Genomic DNA, 20,413 nt, shown 5'->3' with positions numbered 1-20,413 from the left:
GAGCCCCAATAAAAAGGTTAAAAAAAAAAGAAAGAAAGAAAATGATTAGGGCAAAGAATGTACGGATGTGCTGTATACAATTGATGTATGTATATGCATATGTATGGATTGTGATAAGAGTTGTATGAGCCCCTAATAAAATGTAAAAAAAAGAGAAGAAAATAAAAAGAAAGAAAATGATTAGGGCAAAGAATGTACGGATGTGCTTTATACAATTGATGTATGTATATGCATATGTATGGATTGTGATAAGAGTTGTATGAGCCCCTAATAAAATGTAAATAAATAAATAAATAAATTTAAAAAATATATATATATATATATATATTTTTGTGTGTAACTGACTTTCTTATTCCACCCACTATCAAAATATTGTACTGTGATGATTTACATCAGCAGTTCTCAACCTGTGGGTTGCGACCTCTTTGGGGGTCACCTGATTCATAACAGTAGCGAAATGACAGTTATGAAGTAGCAACAATTCATGACAGTAGAAAAATTACAGTTATGAAGTAGCAGCGAAAATAATTTTATGGTTGGGGGGTCACCACCACATGAGGAACTGTATGAAAGGGTCATGGCATTAGGAAGATGGAGAACCACTGCTGTACATGTTGCTATAATATTGAAAGCTATGCCACTGGTAGGCCAAATACCAGCACGGTTTCCAAGGTAAAAGTTTCAGCAAAGCTTCCAGACTAGGAAGAAGAAACAGGCAGTCCACTGCTGAGATCTAGCCAAAGAAAACTTTGTAACAGCAGTAGAACATCATTTGATATAGTACCAGAAAATGAACCCCTAAGATGAAAAGGCATTCAAAATACTACTATGGAAGAGCAATTTCTTCAAAGAAGAGTCAACATTAATGAGGTGGATGGGACAAAAACGTCAGCACATCCATTTGCTAATGGAGCACACCTCAAAATGAGAAGAAACAGATCCAATATCCACTAATCATTAAAATGTGGAAAGTAAATGATACGAGTCCAGGATAATTGGAAGCTTTCTGAAATTAAGTGGAACACAGAAAGTTTGAAATCCTAGGCATTAATAAGCTGAAGTGAAATCTACTGGCCAGACATCGTATGACTTATTATGCCACGTATAACAAATTCCAGGGGAATAATGTTGCATTCAATATCAACAATAGTATTTCAAGATCTATTTTGAAGTACAATGTTGCATCTAATAGGATATTATCTATGCTTCTACAAGAAAAAAAAACAGCTAATGTAACTATTATTCAAATTTACATACCAACCACTAAAGCCCAATAATAACAAAACTAAGAATTCTACCAACTTCTTCCAAAATTGATCCATTTTATACCAAGGTGCACTAATAATTGTGGTGATTGAAATGGACGAGTTGAATATAAAGAGAAAGGAAGGGTAGTTAAAATATATAACCTTCGTGATATAAAAGACACCAGAAATCACATGAATAGGTTTTTCAAGATCAACAATTTCTTCATTGAAAACACTTTTATTCAAAAGCATAAACAATATAAAAGTGGATTTCACCTGTTGGAATACATAGGAATCAAACTGACAATATTCATGGGAAGAGTTGAAGGTGAAGCTCAGTATCATCAGTTAAAACAAGGCCAGGGTCTCATCGTGGATCAGGGTGCTCATATGCAAGCTTCAGTTGAAGCTGAAGAAAATGTAATCATGTCGAAGATCCAAAAGACAACCTTAAGCATATTTCTTTGAATTAAATTTCATCTCATGAACCATAGTTTAGGTGGCTATTGAATTATTAGTTCACTTTTCTATGCTCCTAGATATTTGATTATCTCAATGAATTATGGTTTTCATAAGAAATCACTATTAATTTTATTATTCCATTTAGTGTCAAAGTAGATTTCATCTTATATTTATATAGACCTCTGTTGGTTTTTGGCGTTTAACAGTTTAAGTATGATATATCTATGTGGAATTTATTGAGCTTAATTCAATTACAGATTGTTTTTCATCAAATTTGAAGAAATTTAAGCCATATTTCTCTAATAATCTCTCTTAACTATTTTCAATCTGCTTTTATTCTATGTATGAGTAGGTAAATGTGCCTAGGATAATCAAAAATGGGTTCATTTAAATGGTAATGATAGTATATTTTAAGCCAAGTCTTTGTTGGAATTATTAAAGATGTATGAGACCTTACCTTAGAACACTAATAATTTACTACATAAGAAAAACAAGTAAATAATTAAACTATTGCAAATGAAGTCAAATGATAAGAACACATTAAATAAGCGTGGATGGCATAAATGGAATAAACCTTTTTGGACACAGTTTGAATAGAAATGCCAAGAAAATGTTTAATCTCACAATTATATACTGAACTCATGGAATTTTTTGAAATTAAATTTATTGATAAGAGGTAGTTCTTAAAATTCATAGAAAAATAGAATTATAATGGAATTTTTCTACAAAGCTTTTGAAGACCTCTCATAAATAAGACCACTCGTAAATATACTTTATTCAATTTATAATAAGCTTAACTGATGAATAATATTTTATAAAGAATATAGTTAGAAATAAAATATATAATTATAATATATATTAGAATTCATGATATCGGTATTCTAATTATGTTTTCCTTTAGTAGATGTATCATAATCTGATAAATGTATTGTTAATCTGAACATTGACTTGTATACTCTAAGAAATATCCATTCACATATATGTGTGTGTTTGTGTATACAGTGTGTGTGACAACGCAGGCTGCATAACATATAGACACCTCAAAGTGAACAACGGGAAGAATAAAAATGCTTCTAGAGTCCATAAAAATGAGTGGGAAATCATATGTATGTGTCTCAGAAGTGACCTCTGTACAATCATTTAAGAGAAGCAGATTGTTGTTCTAACTAATTAATTTTTTGCCTTCCTATTCAACTAAGTTAATTTGTGTTTCCTCTCTAGTTAGTAAGTTAACCCCACTGTTCTCCCCACCCTTGGCAGCCATGAAAGAATTAAAGAAGGTTTCCGTTAATGTAAAAACCTTTACTTACTTGACTTTTTATAATATGGATCTCATACAATATTTACCCTTATATGATCAAATTATTTCACTCAACATAATGTCCTACAGGTTCATCCATGTTACAGGGAATTTCACAGTTTTATTGGTATTCTTGACCGTGGAATAGAAAATCTGATTCTCAACTTAAATGCAATATGGCAGAATATCCTTCTTGATTCTTCTTTACCCTGAAATGTAATTTGTCACTGGTTATTTGTAATGTTAGCCTGTTCCATACTTGGGAATACACATCATGAGTCTTTCCATTTTCTGCCAACTCAAATGCGGAGTCCAGGTCAAACCTTGCTGTTGAGTCAGTGGTGACTCACCAGGAGCGGCAGGTAGCATAGCCCTGCCACACGAGTGATCAAGGACGCCAGTCGTCATGCAGGTTGACTGACACATTGCTTTCCTTTGGAGCAGTTGGTGGGTGTAGACCTCTGGCCTTTCAGTTTGTAGCTGAGAGCTTAACCACCACACCACCAGGGACCCATAAATGCCAGGTAGTCCTATCTAATTTTAGAAAACAGAATATATGCCAAAACGGAAATATTATGCAAAAGACAAATATCCACTGTTTTATTGCCATCAGTGTCAAATACATTCTTCAATAGTATAACAAGTTTTATGAAATCGTGATGCCACTTTAACATTTGCCCATGCTTTAAAAAAACAAACAAACAGAAAATAGTAGTTGTAGAAATATAGTACATACAGATTCATGCACTTTGAAATCAGGTCTGTATTTTGGACTTGAATCATCAAAATGTTATGAAAATTGAGAATGAAAATTAGAAAAACAAAAAGATAGACTTCAAATTAGCACTGCCAGTCTTTGATTTCAAAGCCCCCTCTCCCCCCAAAATACATGCAGGTGGACTTTTAAAAATTTAATGGGAATTTCTATTGATATTGATGATTGCTACATAGTCCACTGTAGATTTTTAGAATAGTGAAATTGGATTCACCTTTGCTAGAATCACTGCAGCAAGATTATTGTAATTAATACCTGCCTTTAGAAAATTAGAGTGTCATAAATCAAGGTAGATGCTAATGAAATAAACAGAATGGGAGACACTTATCTTTAGGCATTTAATTCGAGAAAAACAATATTCCAGTTGACTAAATAGGATTGAAGGATGCCTTCAGACCTTTGAGGAAAAGATTGTTCAAACATTTATTTAAAACGTACAAAGCATGACTTGCACTCAGTCTTGGGGCACTTTAAACACAAACAATCAGTAGCTCTCCTTGGAAGGCAATTCATAAAATCATTATATAAGTCAAAACTATTCTTAGAATCAGTCTTTGCAATATTATCTCCAAGAGAAGGTCAGGAACAGGATTAAGAAGATAAGCTGATATCTAGCAAAGCCTTTTCACATAGAAATTGTAGTACTTCAGACATGTTCTACAGCTCATGATATTGAAAACTACGTTCAGCAGAAATCGCGTCTTTAGTTTAATTAACAGCTCCGTCAAGTAGATTCTTCTAGGAAATGAATAGTCAAGCATATGTGTTAGAACAGAATTAATGTTACCAATATTACATAAGAATAAAACCTCATGTTAATTAATAATCAAATAATTTATGTAACTTTTCTAAATGCTTCAATAGGCACAGTCCTGGGTGTGCACTCTCACCACCACTAAAAAGTCTCAATGGCAGGGATTACCAGTCATTGTGGTGACTCCATTTAATACATACTCTGATATAGCCTGACAAATTTGTAACCTGAATTAATAAATACATTTATTAAAAATATTTGACCATTTAACTCTTGGCTCAATCTTGGATAAGAACTCCTTCAGCAGTCATAATACAAATTTACTAAGGTATACTTGTCAGATTTTTATTAAAACATAATTCACTTATGTATTACTTCATTCAGTGAAAATCTCTCATGTTCAAAGTTTTGTGGTTTGTGGATAGAAATAAAATCTACTTACCTTCAAAAGGCTTTAGGTTAGCCTACTTACACAATCTAGGTCAGAAAGATATGTGAATATTTTCAGGGGTCAAAGAAAATATAAGGTCAATGATTAAATTTTTTATTCAAATTACTCACTTCACTGAAGACATTTGGTTTTTCTATATACTAATGACGCATGATAATGAAAGGTGTAATTGTGTCAATCAAATTTCAGTATCACACAAGTATCCATGTGATATATGACTTGTAGATAGCTATCGAGGAAATATTTTCCAAGAATAATAGAGAGATAATTAGAATAGCTCACTAAATTGGCCTGAATTTCTCACATGTAATCTCCATTAGCAGTCTGTAACCACAGAATAACAATTAATTCAGAGGTTATATAAATTTCATTAAGAAAATATATTGTATATATAATTAACACATAATCCTCTTCTATGTACTGTCATGAATACATGTCATTGTTTCAAAGTCCTTAATCTCAAGATCTCAATAAAAGGAAATATTTCCCAATGGTAAAAATAGATTGCAAGAAATGCTCTAATATTTTTTACTTATTATCTTTGAAGCTGTACAAAAATCTCCAAATTTGGTACCTTTTATCCCTGGTGTACAGAAAAGCATTAGAGTTTACTCACTAAAATCAATCGACTAACTCCAATATATGCACCTTTCAAGCCTTACTGTGATGCAACAGTATCCAATATGTTCTCTGCAAAAGTAGCCTATTCTTTCATAAAATAAATATGAAATTTTATAAAATGAGTAATTAAAACTATAAAATTACGCGCACACACACACACACACACACACACACATGGTATCACAGGACAAGGTACTAAAACGAAAAAACCTCAGTGGGATAAATCAGTAAGAGGTGGAGTGCTTAGGGTAGTCTTCAAAGAAGAATAACTAAATTAGGAAGTGTTTTAGATGTAGGGGATTATCCTTTAGGAAAATAAAGCAGACTTGATGCTGAGCATGGGCTGTTTGAGCCACAATACGAAGTCAATGTTTTAGAAGTTCAAACAATGTTGTGGATACATTTTATTGAAAAATTTACAAGAGAGGATTGGAAATTGAAGATTATTCTTAATTTGAGCCAATGAAGCAGATGAAGCAGGCAAATGATAGATGATTGGAGGACTAATGAGAGGATGTTTTTTAAGTCTATGAAGGCATAGAAAAGGCAGACCAGTTAGAGGACAGCAACATTCCAAGTATGAAGTGTTGAAGTCAAGTGAATAAAAATGAGTAAAAAGAGGGAAATGTATCTAATAGAGAATCAGTAGTAATTAGTAATTAAGTCAGAGGGTTGGAATGAATATGATGGGGTTCATGTTCCAGTCATCTGATTGGCTATAAATTTGAATCTTTAAAATGCATATTCTTCCCCACTTCAACCTCCAGCGATTTTTAATCCTGTAGTTTCTGTCTTATGATAATGTAGTCTTGCGTTTGTTCTGGGTGTTTGGCAAGGGGACATGCTGATAGTAGGGATGAAGAGAGTGTCACATAGGTTCTGGATTTGGTAGAATGCTTTCTCCGAGTAGAGAGAGAGTGGAATTGGTTGTGGTAGGTTTGCCAGCCCATTGGCTAAGTGAAGGCCAAACACATGTGAATCAGTTTTTCTAAATATTATCTAGAATGCATGCCCACTTCTATAGTCTATTGCTTAAGAGAAGGAGAATTAAAGTAAATATGGTTCCATTTTCTTTTTCTTTGCGCTGATGATTATTCACATAGTCAATGTGGTTGATGCTTCTGTTGCACATACTATTGAGCACTGGATGAACTGCTGTCTTTCCTATGAAGGCAATTGTATTTTTCTTTTCTCTACTGATGTCATCATATTTTTCTAACTCTATACAAAGTGCTTTCTCTTTCTCTTTTCACACTGAACACAGAACAAAACAATAACAAATAAACTCATGGCCATCTAGTCAATTGTGACTCATAGTAGCCCACAATGGCATGGTAGAACTGCTCTGGTCGGTTTCTGAGTCTATAAATCTTACTCCCAATGAAGCACATTGGGATTCCTAAATCCATTTTGAGTCCCCACGTAGATTTTGCCTCCATTGAATTCTTTCTGGACAGCATTGCAAACAGCTTTATCACCAAAGCTGTGTCATGAGGCATGATGTGTTTGCTGTAACTCCCCTGGAACGCTCACCCTCAGGAGCTTGTCTGGGCGTGTCCAAGAGGAACATGGGTACTAGGGTCATATGGTTAGAAGCTGTGCCCGACAAGATTTTCAGTTGGCCTCAAAATGAATCCTGGTCCCTTTCTTGTGTCTGCATTCTGCGTAAAACAGTGAGAAATTGTTCTGCTATCAGTAAATAAGATTTTGTGACTTCATCTTTGCTTGCATGTCTTATTCAAGTACTTATGTGGCTGTGAATCCTTGTGACACCCTAATGGCGACAGGTTGATAGTCTCCCAGATAATTTGGCTTTGTTTTATTTTTATCCTGTTTAAGACTTAACAAAGGGGTCTTATAGGGATATTTTACTCCATGAAATAATACATGACCATATGCGTTGCGCACCATAACATCTCAGCATCGTCGAATGTGACAAAGAGAAGGTGCTCAGCGTGAGGAGTTCTTTCCGCACGGACTCGTTACACTCGGAACCAGGCGGCCAGTGGACGTGATTACACAGGCTACATGCATAACCACAGAGTTTTAAGTCCTATCTGCAAGTTAGTCGATCATGTTGTATGTTGAAGGTCTGCAACTACTTCAGAAAAGTACTTTTAGTCCAAGAAGAATGGCTTTCTTTTCCTTTAAGTTCTACTGACGAACCACTTTGTCATTATCGTGAGGAATTTGCAGAAATCCAAAAGTTCAGACTCCATTTGGAACTACAGTGTCAGAACCTATATTTGATGAGATTCCTGATTATTCATCTGCATCTGAAAAACTGATATATGAGGTATGGTGTTCCTACAGTTACTTTTATCATTATTTCATTTCAGCTTATATACTGAAAAATAATGACGTAGGTGCTATTTCTATTTTAGTTCACTTTTCAGTCACTCAGGACACTTCTTGAGGCAATGTAGAGATGACAGATTTTATAACACTGGTACTTGAGGTAAAGCTATACTATTAAGGAAAATGCATTATGTTTTTTTCACATCCAAAAAGGTAGTTTAAATTATGGAGAGGGGAGCTAGACACAGGTTACATAAGATGTTAGGGAAACAAAACAAACAAAAAACCCCCACTATATTTGCAAACCTAGTTCTAAACCATAGCACAGTCTCATGACTGAGAACGGTAGATTTTATTTGACATGACTTCAATAGTTTCAATGCCTTCAGTCCAAGAAATTTCTTCAGAAATGTGGATCAAAGATAAGGAGGTTAATCTAAAATATTTATGGAAAATTTGGGTACTCATAGGGCTAGATGGATATTGATTGTGGGTACATTAAGATTCTGTTAACTATTGAAGAAAAATACTTAAAACATTGCTTGTGACATCACATCGACAATGAATAATTCAGCTGGGATCAGTGCAAGAAAGATATTTAATTTGAAGCTTCTGCCACATGAAATAAAACATGTGTGGCAAGCAATTCACATTCAAACAGTGAACATCAAAATAATATTATCTCTAAATTAGAATTAGAAGACAACACAAACTATTAAACTACATTCAATAATTAATTGCCTATACAAATTACATATATTACTCCGATCATTTTTAAATTGTTGATGTTTACATCAAATTGAATGTAGAATTAGAATATAAAGGAAATATGTGGGTCACAAAATGGCCAAATGTAACTCTCCACTCTGAATCATAATATCCCACATTTCAAAACCGCCTACTGGTAATTCGACCAGTTTATATTTCTCTGGCACCAGAAGCAGTTCTGCTAAGGCAAAGTAAATGTCATAAAATGTTTTGTTTTCCAGCATCCATGGGCAAATAATTGGCATCTGTTTTCTGCTGTCTCGCTGAAGTTATATTTCTTGAAACAGAAGCTTCCATTTCTCATCTAATAACTTGTTGATTTAAGATCCTCAAGAGGGCAAAAAAAAAAAGAAGAAGAAATTTATTTATGGGACAAAACCCTGCAAACCTTTGGGCTTCAGTACCATGCATTGACTCCTAGCGCATTCCACCCGAAGATGGCTTGATCTCATCTGTGTCTCCAAAAATAAACAAGAACAGGAAACAAGTCATGCTTTTCGTTAAACACAGAACAATGAAATGTCTATATTGCAAAGTTTAAAGGAGAAGAAAGTCTCTTTTGAAAACAAATTCATTCTCATTCACCTTCAGCTACGTTTTGACAAGAGCCAAGTGTGCTATGTCAGTTGTTACAGAAGAAAGAAGGGGGAGGGAGACTTGAGAATACAGGGATTGGGTTTGCCTTGAATTTAAACATTTTCGAAAACGCAGGTAAGTGGGGGATGTGATTATTTGTAGAGCATGATAGGCACTTAGAAATGCAACTGTAGAAGCCTCTATGTTCTTCACGTTTAAGAGCAGATAAAATGCCACTTTGACTGACTTCAGGCATTCCTCTGGCTGAGGACGACACCATTAATAGTCATTAACACTCTATCAAATGTATTGCCAGAGTGGTAATGAAATCAACACTTTCTGATTTTTATACTGAAGCTCTGCCAAAGCACATTTGGTCTTGTCACTACATAGAGATGTGCGAGATGCATGATACTTAAGATATCAACATAAACACTGAATAAAAACAAATCTTTCTTGATGTAGGGACATGTTGCTATTTTATGGTAAGTCAATGTAGATCAATTGTTTAAAACTAACCCTTTGTTTAATAAATGAAAGGAAGACCAGCAAGTGACAGTGTAAATTCAGGTCTATTTTTCTATTCTGATTGACCATCAATTGAGATTATTTTCAAATTATCAGTTGAGAAGCAAACATTAGAAATATAATACATGTCATGTTCCCACCACTTAATTTTTAAGGAATTGTCTAAAATGATCAATTAGCACTATGGAAATCATTTTTCTCTGTAAAAAATTTAGCCAATCTACTCATGTATAGATGATGTATAATTTTTGCATTTAATTAGACATATTTTCCCAACCTCTTTTAAAATTATGTATTATGAATAGTTTATGTTAAATTTGATAATATAGACTCTTCTTGGCAGATGAGAATGAGAGACACACACACGGCCAGAGAGCTCATATTTATTCACTTTTGAAATATATTTGTATTTTGGAAATATACCCTCCCATTCCCAAAGATGAGACGGGTGTAGAAAATAAACTATTTATTCAAATTTCAAACATAGACCAAAGCTACTTACCCAATGATACTGTTATGTCCTTTAATATTTAATATTATTACCCCCTAGTATCTTCTTTTTCCCGAGACATTGAACCATGTCAATATATTTGGGTAGTTCTCAAAAGAGATTACATATCATATTGCTAATCTTTGTGTTTTGAAATTAAACATTAAGACTAACACACGCATTATACTTTTCACAGAGGGTCTAAAGATGTGAATTGAGAAGATACAACAAAAATTGCTTTAGTCTATTGTTCAATGTGCTACCAGCAATGGTCTGAAAATAACCAGTTGCCCATTTTAATATAGCTCATTTTAGGTCAATGACATGTAATTGTTCTAGATATTTTCTGTTTTCTGTTGTTCAATACAGTTCTATTAATACAGGTATTCATTCAATTTAGCGCGTATTTATTAATTTGTTCCTGAGTTCCAAGCTGTTATAGCTCTTGGAGATACAAAAATTAACAGGACACAGTCTTGTTCTATAGAATCTAGAGAAAAAATATTGTCCTTATAAAGAATAGAGTATAACATAGTGAAATTAAGAGATATGATACATGAATGAAGTTTTATTGGAGTAACAAGAAAGAAGTAGAAGAACTCTTGAGGAACGATGGCATTCAATTAGACACCTCCTCCTTCCGTACAAATGGTTGCTTCTCTTGGCTGAGATTACGTACATAAAGAACATTAAGACTGAGCAATGGGAGAAAACTGGCAAAGTGCAGAGTTAGGGTCAGTATTTTGTGGAATACAATGAAAGCAAATAAAACCTTATAGGTGAATAACCTGGTAAAGATTCCACTATCTCTCCTACTTCAGGAGGAAAAGATTCTGGAAAGATTGTTGCTATACGTTGGGAATCTTTAGGATTTTAGTAACTGCAAAACAAAGAGTGTCCCAGTTTAAAATATTTCAAGGTCTATGAAAAGATGTATGAATTAAGTTTCAAATTATTTTCATGAATAAGCATAAGATTAATTAGTACTTTTGTTGCTGGTCAACACTTTAACTCTCGCATTAGGTTAAAATGTTTTCCAAGTCTTTATCCTCTTACCATAGGTAATTATTTAAAATCAATATAAAGGTTGTTGTATTATGAAGAGCCCACATTTACTTTGGCCTTTATTGAGTTTTCCTTTTTAATTTTACCTATTTCACATAGATATAATACACCAAGTTTTGTTTTGATTACCCGAAAATAAAGGGGTAATATTGAAAACTTTTCATCACCTGCTGGGCCAAAAAAAATTAAGAGGTCTGAAGGGAAAAAGAAGATTTTATTTATTACAAAATTATTATTGTTTCTCTGGTAAATTACATATATTTGACCCAATGAGCCCACTCCACAAACGTTTTTCCCGATTCCTCTTATCATTGATTTCAAGTATGCGCACTTTCTCTTGGAGTTCTTCCTTTCCTTGAGGGTTGTGAGTGAGTAGATTTTAAAGAAGAGAAGAGTGCTCCAGGGTAATCATAGAGGATATCTACTACTTAAGTACGAGAAAGAGAATACAGGAGCTGTCATTCACTTCCTGCAATTATTAGTGAATAACTCACAACTCCAGGGTTGGAATGAAGATGCTCATTTCCCATGATAATATTCTTGCATGATTATTGGGTGTTTTGTATCATGAAGTTTATCTTAGAAAGCTGTCTGTTGAAAATAGGTATATAATCATTATAAACCATGTGTATGCTTATTTTAAATGTAACGAGTGGCTTAGGTGCACATGATAAGCTTTATCATCATTTTAACAAGTGTGCTAGAGTGTGGTCATATTACAGAGGTTAACTTGGATTCACATGTATTTATTTTCGAATTCTTATATTAAGAGGTATAAATACAAGCATTTCAATATTTAGTAATTCTCTGATTTGCATATTATATGTTACTCACTCATTGCCATTGAGTCCATTTCAACTCAGTGTTAGGATTTACCTAAAAATATGTCAATCATATATGCAAAACTCATGTTTAGATAAAAACTAAAGCATTCAGATACAGTGAAAATTGAAACAAGCTATTTTCCACGCTAAATTTGATACTGAGATTACCAGAGTATGCCTGGGAGGATCGTTGTGTTAATTTGATTTTGACCAAATTAGAATTCAGAAGGCTATAGGATTCCCATGTTGACATATCTCATTAATGGAGAACCAAAGTTAAATTGTGCCCTAGTCTTAGGCTTCTACAGCTACACATCTCTGAAAAATACTAAAACTTGTGTAAAATTACTCACTTCAAAAGAAATTGCTGAACAAGTATCAAGTTTTAAAAAGATAATTCTCTGGTAAATTTAATTTTAATAGTAATAATTTGTCAAAAGAAAAACTGGTGTGAGGATAAAGTATTCACTATATATATCAAGACAAACAAAGCAATTAAATATATCAGAATTTTAATAAACTGACTTAATTTTTATAGGCCATCTAATTTCGTAAGTCTCAAAACACATTTATCAATTCATTGAATTGGAATTTAGCTTTGGGTGAAATTCAATTAGTATTTCCCATAAAAAAAACAAAAACAAATACAAGCAGACATGATATAGGTATGGGGATGTTATAGGAAGGTAAAGGAATTGTCATTGAGCATAAAAATATGGTAAACAATATGTTTTCTGGGAAAATATTTTAAAGCCTTTCATTGATAACAGTCCATATATTAGAAATTCTAAAATACAAGCAAGTAAAAAAGAATGATAATATTAAGTGTTGGTAGGAATTTGGAGACACTGGAACTTTCATATTTTGGAGGAAGAGTAAAATTATACACCACTTGCTAAAAAACAGGTTATGATGCTTCTCACACAGCAAAACATCCACGTACCAGCAATTCCACTCCTGTGTTCACCCAAGGACAAAGGAAACACGTCTTCTCACAAAGACTTGAACACACTCGTGCACAGCAACTTTATCCGTAATAATAAAAATCGGGGGGGGGGGGTCTGTGAGTAGTTAAAAACTAAACAATGGCATACTTATCATGAATTGAAATCAGAAGGCGGTTAACAGGCATGAAGTAGAACTGAGACCACACCTGCAAATGTACATAAGGAAACGTGGAAATGAGGTAAATGTTCATAGATTAATTGCAAGAGTACAGCCATTTGTCAAAACTCATCAATTGATGTGCTTAAAATCTCAGCATTTTATCGTATATAAATTTAGCTCAATAGACTCCCCTTCTCCCCGTTTGTCTGTCAGTGTGTCCTACTGTGGTGACGTGTGGGTTTGTGTGATGCTTGAAGCTCTGTCACTGGTACTTCAAATATGACCAGGGTCATCCAAAGTGAGCCGGTTTCAACAAAGCTTCCAGACTGAGAATAGACAATGCAAAAGGAAGAGGCTGTGGAATTACTCATGACAACATTATGGAGAGCACCAAACTATTGTCAGATACGGAAGGCTTAAGGAATAGAAGACCCTGTCAGAGAGAGCGCCCAGCACGAGCCCCTCAGGTCAAAAGGCACTCAGCATCTAATTTAAGAAGAGCTGCTTTCTCCAAGTAGAGTTGCTCATAATGACATGAATGGGGTAAAGTCTGTGGAAATAAATCTTTGGGGACCTTCATCTCCTGATGAAGCACCATACAAAATCAGAAATTAAAAGAGCCGTTAATAATCAGAACATGGAAGTATGCATCGAGGAAAATTTGAAGTCAGCCAAAATAAAAATGGAACCATAAAGATCAATATCCTAGGCATTAATGAATTGGAATGGCTGGATTACTATTGGCCATTTTGAATCAGGAATTCATGTGCCTTACTATGCTTGGAATGAAAGAATCAAGAGGAATGGCATTGCACTCAGTGTCAAATGGAGTATTTCAATATACATCTTGAAGTACTGTACTTTCTGTAAAGGATATCTATCCAAATTCAAAGAAATTAGATCAATATCACCATGTTTAGATTTATGAACCAACCACTAAAGCTAGTGATAAAGAAATTTAAGAATTGTACCGATGTCTTCGGTCTAAAATTGATAAAATATGTACTCAAGATGCATTGCTAGTTATTGGTTATAGGAATGAAAAAAATTGGAAACCAAGAGGAAGGAACAGTCAGTGGGAAATATGGGTTTGATTATAGAACTGAAGCTGGAGATAATAAGACAGAATTTTCCAAAACCAAGAAATTCATTGAAAACATCTCTTTTTTTTCAACAACCCAGAAAGTGTGGCCTCCATGAGATGAAATACACAGAAACAAGATGAACTCCACCTTTGGGCTTTGGGAAGAGACTACAGAGAAGCTCAATGATGGTCGCTAAAACCATGTCAAGGACTGATTATGAAATAAACCATCCATTGCTGGTGAAGCAATTAAAAATTTTTCATTAAAAAAAATTCAATTTAAAAAATTAAAACAAGTCCATGAGAGCCAAAATATAACTATACCTAAATTTTGAGAACATATCCCGAACAGATTTGCTACATTGAACACTAATGACAGAAGACCTGATGAACTGTGGTATGACATCAAGAACATCTTTCATGAAGGTAGAAAAAGGTCATTATGAACACAGGAAGTACAGAGAAGATAAAAGGGAATGTCAGAGTCATTGAAAAACGAGCATAACCATAGAGTAGCTGAGGCAACCAGACAAAGGAATACAGAAATACAGCTGAATAGATCATTTCAAAGGGCAACGCAAGAAGAAAGAGTAAAATCTTATATTAAAATGTGCAAAGATCAAGAATTAGAAAAACAGAAAGAAAGAAAGAACACGCTCGGCATATCTTAACAAGAACTAAATAAACTCAAGCTTCTAACTGAAATATTGAAGGACTCTGTGGGCAAAACATTTAAGGATGTAGGACACATGCAAAGAAGATGGACACAATGACAGAGGTGAAGCACTGAAACGAACTCATCAAATTTCCACCATTTCAGTACCAGCTGAGCAAGGACTCGTGTCGACGAGAGACATTCAAACTGCACTGAAAGCCTTAGCCAAAACAAGGGTACAGGAATGAATAGATATCAACTGAAAATTTTCAATAAGCTGATGAAGCACTTATTCTATGCCAGAGAATTTGGAAGACAGTTATTTGGTAAGTTTATTGGAAGTTGTGGTAGATACATAATTATTTGTCAATTTGAAGATTAAGAGTGTAAGGGTGGAGTCTAGCTTGTCAATCAGATCATAGCCATTGAGGCCTCTGTGTGGACATGACCTTCTCCTGAGAGTTCTGGGAAATTCGGTACTTCCTCCTCAGAGGCAGGAGACATTTCTCTCTCTCTCTCTCTCTCTCTCTCTCTCTCTCTCTCTCTCTCTCTCTCTCTCTCTCTCTCTTTCTCTCTCTCTCTCTCTCTCTCTCTCACACACACACACACACACACTGTGGGAGACTTAGCAGCTGACAAGATACATGGACCTACCCTAATGTAGCTCTCGGTGCTGGAGAAGCCAGGCAAAGACCCCTGCCAGCACTGAGATGTTTCCAATGCCATTGGATCCAAAGACTTTTACCCACTGGCCTATGGTCTTCTACATTCGGCATCATTGCATGAGTTTCATGAGTCTAAAGAGGATGTTATAGATTGTTATTGGACATATGGACTAATATCGGACTTATGGACTCGGTCTGGACTGGGCTGGGATGTTTTCTCATTGTTCAATTGCTCTTGTATATAAATCTCTTTCTTACACACATATGTGTGTCCATGGACTTGTTTCTCTAGTCTACCCAGACTAACACAGAAGTGATCCATATGGGTAACCAATCCAAAGGAAAATAACCCAACAGATGCTCAAATAGTAGAACAATATCCTTTATATAACATGAAAGTAAACATTTTTTTGAAGATCATCCAACAGCTGTAGCAGTAATATAAGCTACTAAAGATTCAGGAGAGATTCAGAAGATCATGTGGGAAAAGGGATATCATTGCTGATGCTAGACCTTGCCTAAAAGCAGAGAATACCAGAAAAAATGTTTACTTGTTTTTATCAACAATGCTGTTAATCGATCAGTGGCTCATCATAAACTATGGATAGTCTGGAGGAGAATTGGAATTCCAGAACACTTCATTGTATTCCCGTGGAACCTGCACATGGATCAAAAGATAGCGTGTTAACAGAACAAGGGCATGCTGCATGCTTTAAAATCCGGAAATGTTTGCCTCAGGGTTGCGTCCTCTCACTATACTTATTCAAGCTCTATGCTGAGCAATTAACCAAATAAACTGGATGACATGAAGAGAAAGGTGGCATCAGGTTAGGAGGAAGGCTTATTAGCAACCAGAACTATGTAGATGACACACATTGCTTGCTGAAATTAAGGAGGATTGAAGCACCTTGCTGATGAAGATCAAGGTTGGTAGCGTGATTATGAGTGAGTATAAAGAAGACCAAAATCCTCAAACTGGACCAATAAGTAACATCTTGAAAAATATATTGAAATTGCCCAGGATTTCCTCTTGATTGTATCTATAATCAATACTCACAGAAGCAACAATCAAGAGATCAAAGGACACATTGTTGTGGTAAGTCTTCTGCATAAGAGCTCTTTAAAGTGTTGGGGGGGAAAAGGAACTTGCTTTGAGGATTTAAGTGCACCTGAACCAAGCCATGATATTTTAAATTACTTGACATGCATGTGAAAGTTGATATTGAATAAAGGGATGACGATGAGTGGATGCATTTGAATTATGGTGCTAGCAAAAATATAAAAATACCAAGGACTGCTGAAAGATCAAACAAATGTGCATTGGAGGAAGGACAGCCAGAAGATACCTTAGAGGCAAGAATGGCAGGACTTCATCCTATGTGCTTTGCACATGGTATTAGGACACGCCAGTCCCTGGAGAAGGACAGTATACTAGATAATGTTGAAGGGCAGCTAAAAAGAGGATTTTCTTGCTGTGGCGGATTGATTCCTTGGTTGCAACAAAAGCCTCAAACAAAGAATAATTGAGAAGAAGTCTCAGGACTGGTCAGCATTTCATTCTGTTTTACATCAGGTTGCTATGAGTTGGGACTGATTGAATAGCACCTTAAAACAGGACACCGCCCCAGCCAGCTCGCCAAGGGAAAAGGGAGATTACAATGTACCACAGCAGACTTTTAAGGGGAGAGAAACAAAAATTGGGTTTGTTTTTACTATGTGTTTATTAGTTTTATAAAATGATCAAAGCTCACTTTCAAAATAATGACTTATGCATCTTATTTATTGATATTCATATGAAAAACATAATGTTGACTGCTGATGCTAATTTTTGTACTGAAAATTTTAGTTGGGACTATAATTTTTAAGGCTGTGAGCATGAACATTAATGTGTTTGTTCATCATCTCTCATCTTATCTTTTCCTATTTGTGTCTTTTCATTCCATAGTAGTGAAGTAAAATGGTAACATAGAGAAAATTTCAATAGTTATTTTGAGCATCTCAAAAATTTTAAGCCTGTAGTATTTAATTATATTCTATAATAAAACACAGACTTTCTTTGGAAAGGGTTACATATTTGGTCAAGCAATCCAGCAAATGGCAATGTGTAACAAGGTGCTGTAAGGAGAATAAATAAGAAGCCTACTGTGGACATCTTAGACGGAGAGACCAGTCTGAGGAATGGACAGCCTGACGGTCAAGGTGGTGACCAGAAGGAGGAAAAGGCTTTCTGCATTGTAACCGGAGCTCAGACAGGAAGTTAGGGCCAGGTACAGGAAAGTCACTCGAGTCAGTCTCTTTGGGATGATGTTTGAAAAAAAACGTTTGAATAATGTAGAAGAGTAGGAAGATATCTATTTTAAAAATTAAACCACTTTAACAGGGGGTAAGAACTTTCTAGTCATAGGGATCATACAATGCAAAAACCCTGGAATTGTGGCACCTTTGAGCAGTGGTTCCCAACCTGTGGGTTGCGACCCTTCTGGGTCAGTGTTTCACAGGGATCACCTGATTCACAACAGTAGCAAAATGACAGTGATGAAGTATCAAAGACAATAATTTTATGGCTGGGGGTCACCACCACATGAGGAACTGCTGAAAGGGTCGCAGCCTTAGCAATTTTGAGAACCACTGCCTTAGAGTTACAAACAGTAAGCCAGTATACCTAGGCAGAGTACGTGAAGGGCTCATAGGAAATGAACGTTCCAGAGTTAAAGGCTTGATCTGTCCGTAGATAGTTCTTTCCTTTCTAGTGTGTCGTCTCAACTTATCTTGTTATCTGCTATCTGTATTATGTCTTTTCCTTTCAGAAGAGTGAAGTAAAATGGTGACGGGTCTGCTGAGGTCATCCAAAGGTAGTCCCTCTGCTCACCAACTCAAACAGCATAAGCACCTCCACCCTGAAAAATGATGTACCTTCATGGATTTCCAACCTTTCTCTGAAATATAATGCGGCATGAGGAAATGATGCTGCCATTTTTATAGATGCCTTTTGTGTAGGTCAACGAAAACTAGCAGTAGGACAATTGCATCTACCAATTCAGCTTTAGTGTGATTCCAAGGTCAGGTGCTGGCCCTTAAGCAGCGCTTGTCATTTTATTCAATTCTCCTACTTTTTTAAATCTTTACGTCTGTATATTTGAAGAGAAGCCTGCCACAAGGACCAGTGTTTTTAATTAGTTACAAGAGTAGTAACTAATTACTTTTTGATGCCAATAATTACAGAAGCTTTTATATATTTAGATACATATAAAATATTTCATCAAGAAACCTGTCCCTTTTTTTTGGATAAGTTTGTAAGAAATCTCTCAACTGATCATTTGTGAGACAGCATAATATGAATAAGGTTTATATTGTATTTTAATGTTTATATTATATTTTCATACAATACCCATTTCCCTCAAGCTGCCAGAAGGAAGCCTCCAAGAAACAAAGGTGATCAAACTTTTAAGTATGTAACTCATTCCGTCTTATATTTAGCAATGCAGAATAACACACTGGAGGAAGTAAAACTGACCTTCACCACAAGCTCTGTCTGGCTCTGATTGCCATCAGCTTATGCCTAAGGGTTGACTCATGATTGCTTTTAACTCATATTTCCTTATGAACATCAACCCGTCTGACTCTTTCTCCACAGTATACTGCAGCTTCTTCCCAAGTCCCCGACATTTCCAGTGAGGGTCACTGTATTTATTCAGTGCCAATAACTGAGAAATAAATTCCTACATGTAGGATAGGATCTTCACTATTGTTTTGCAAATTAGCTGACTGAAACAAAATAGCGATAATGTGTTATTATGGTTAAGGTTAATAAGCGACTGATTGCCTCTAGAGGATGCAATTGCAAACACATTATTTAAAAGGTCTATTTTGTAGAACTAATTGATAAATGAGCAAAACAGTTATGTGCGTGGTGGAGTTACAAGAGGATGGTTTCTAGAACTTTCTTGCTTTCTTCCCAGCAGTCTTGTCTGCTCCCTCCCCAGTGGCAGTCTGGAGGTCATCTAATTGGAGAGCAGGCTACCTACCAACTCTAATCTGTGAAACCTCTTTGAGCCTCAGTTAACTTATTTACAGAATCTCCATAACTCAAGGAGAGTTTGTTGTTTAAAGGCCATTTCTCTTTCTGTGCTCATGTGTGATACCTTTCTCTTTTGATGACCAGATATCAAAGGTAAGAACTTTACATCCATTTCACTACAATGAGATTATTACTCTTAACCATAATGATACGGGAGTATGGTCTGATAAATGTAGTCAAAGTATTATTTGTAAATTGGGTGTATTCCTCAAGAATGAACCATTTTAATGACTTATTTGCCTGGTCTCGGCCAGGTAAAGAGTGCATTCTCCTAAACAATGACTGTCATGTTTTATGCAAACATGCCTGGGATATATTGTGAACTTGTGCCTGACCATCACAATAGAGGAAGTCATGTTTTGGTTTCCTGGTGCATATACGTGTTATCTCCATACTATCTCGTGTAAAGTTGCTGCTGTTTTGGGCTGCTGTCAAGTTGTGTAGACACACAGCGACTCTACGAATAACAGAACGCAGAACTATCTGGTCAGACAGCATCTTTACACAACCATTGTTAGGTCTCAGGCCAGTGGTGCCGCCACTGTGCCAATCCATCTTGGTGAGGGTCTTCTTCTTTCTCATTGACCCTCTGCTTTACAAAACTGGATGGTTTTTTTCCCCCAGGGACTGATCCTTCCTGAGAATGAGTATGTGGCCTTGTTTTA

This window comes from Tenrec ecaudatus, chromosome 9 (genome assembly GCF_050624435.1).
Source record: "Tenrec ecaudatus isolate mTenEca1 chromosome 9, mTenEca1.hap1, whole genome shotgun sequence".
NCBI classification, from domain to species: Eukaryota; Metazoa; Chordata; class Mammalia; order Afrosoricida; family Tenrecidae; genus Tenrec; species Tenrec ecaudatus.
This window is presented reverse-complemented; position numbering follows the sequence as displayed.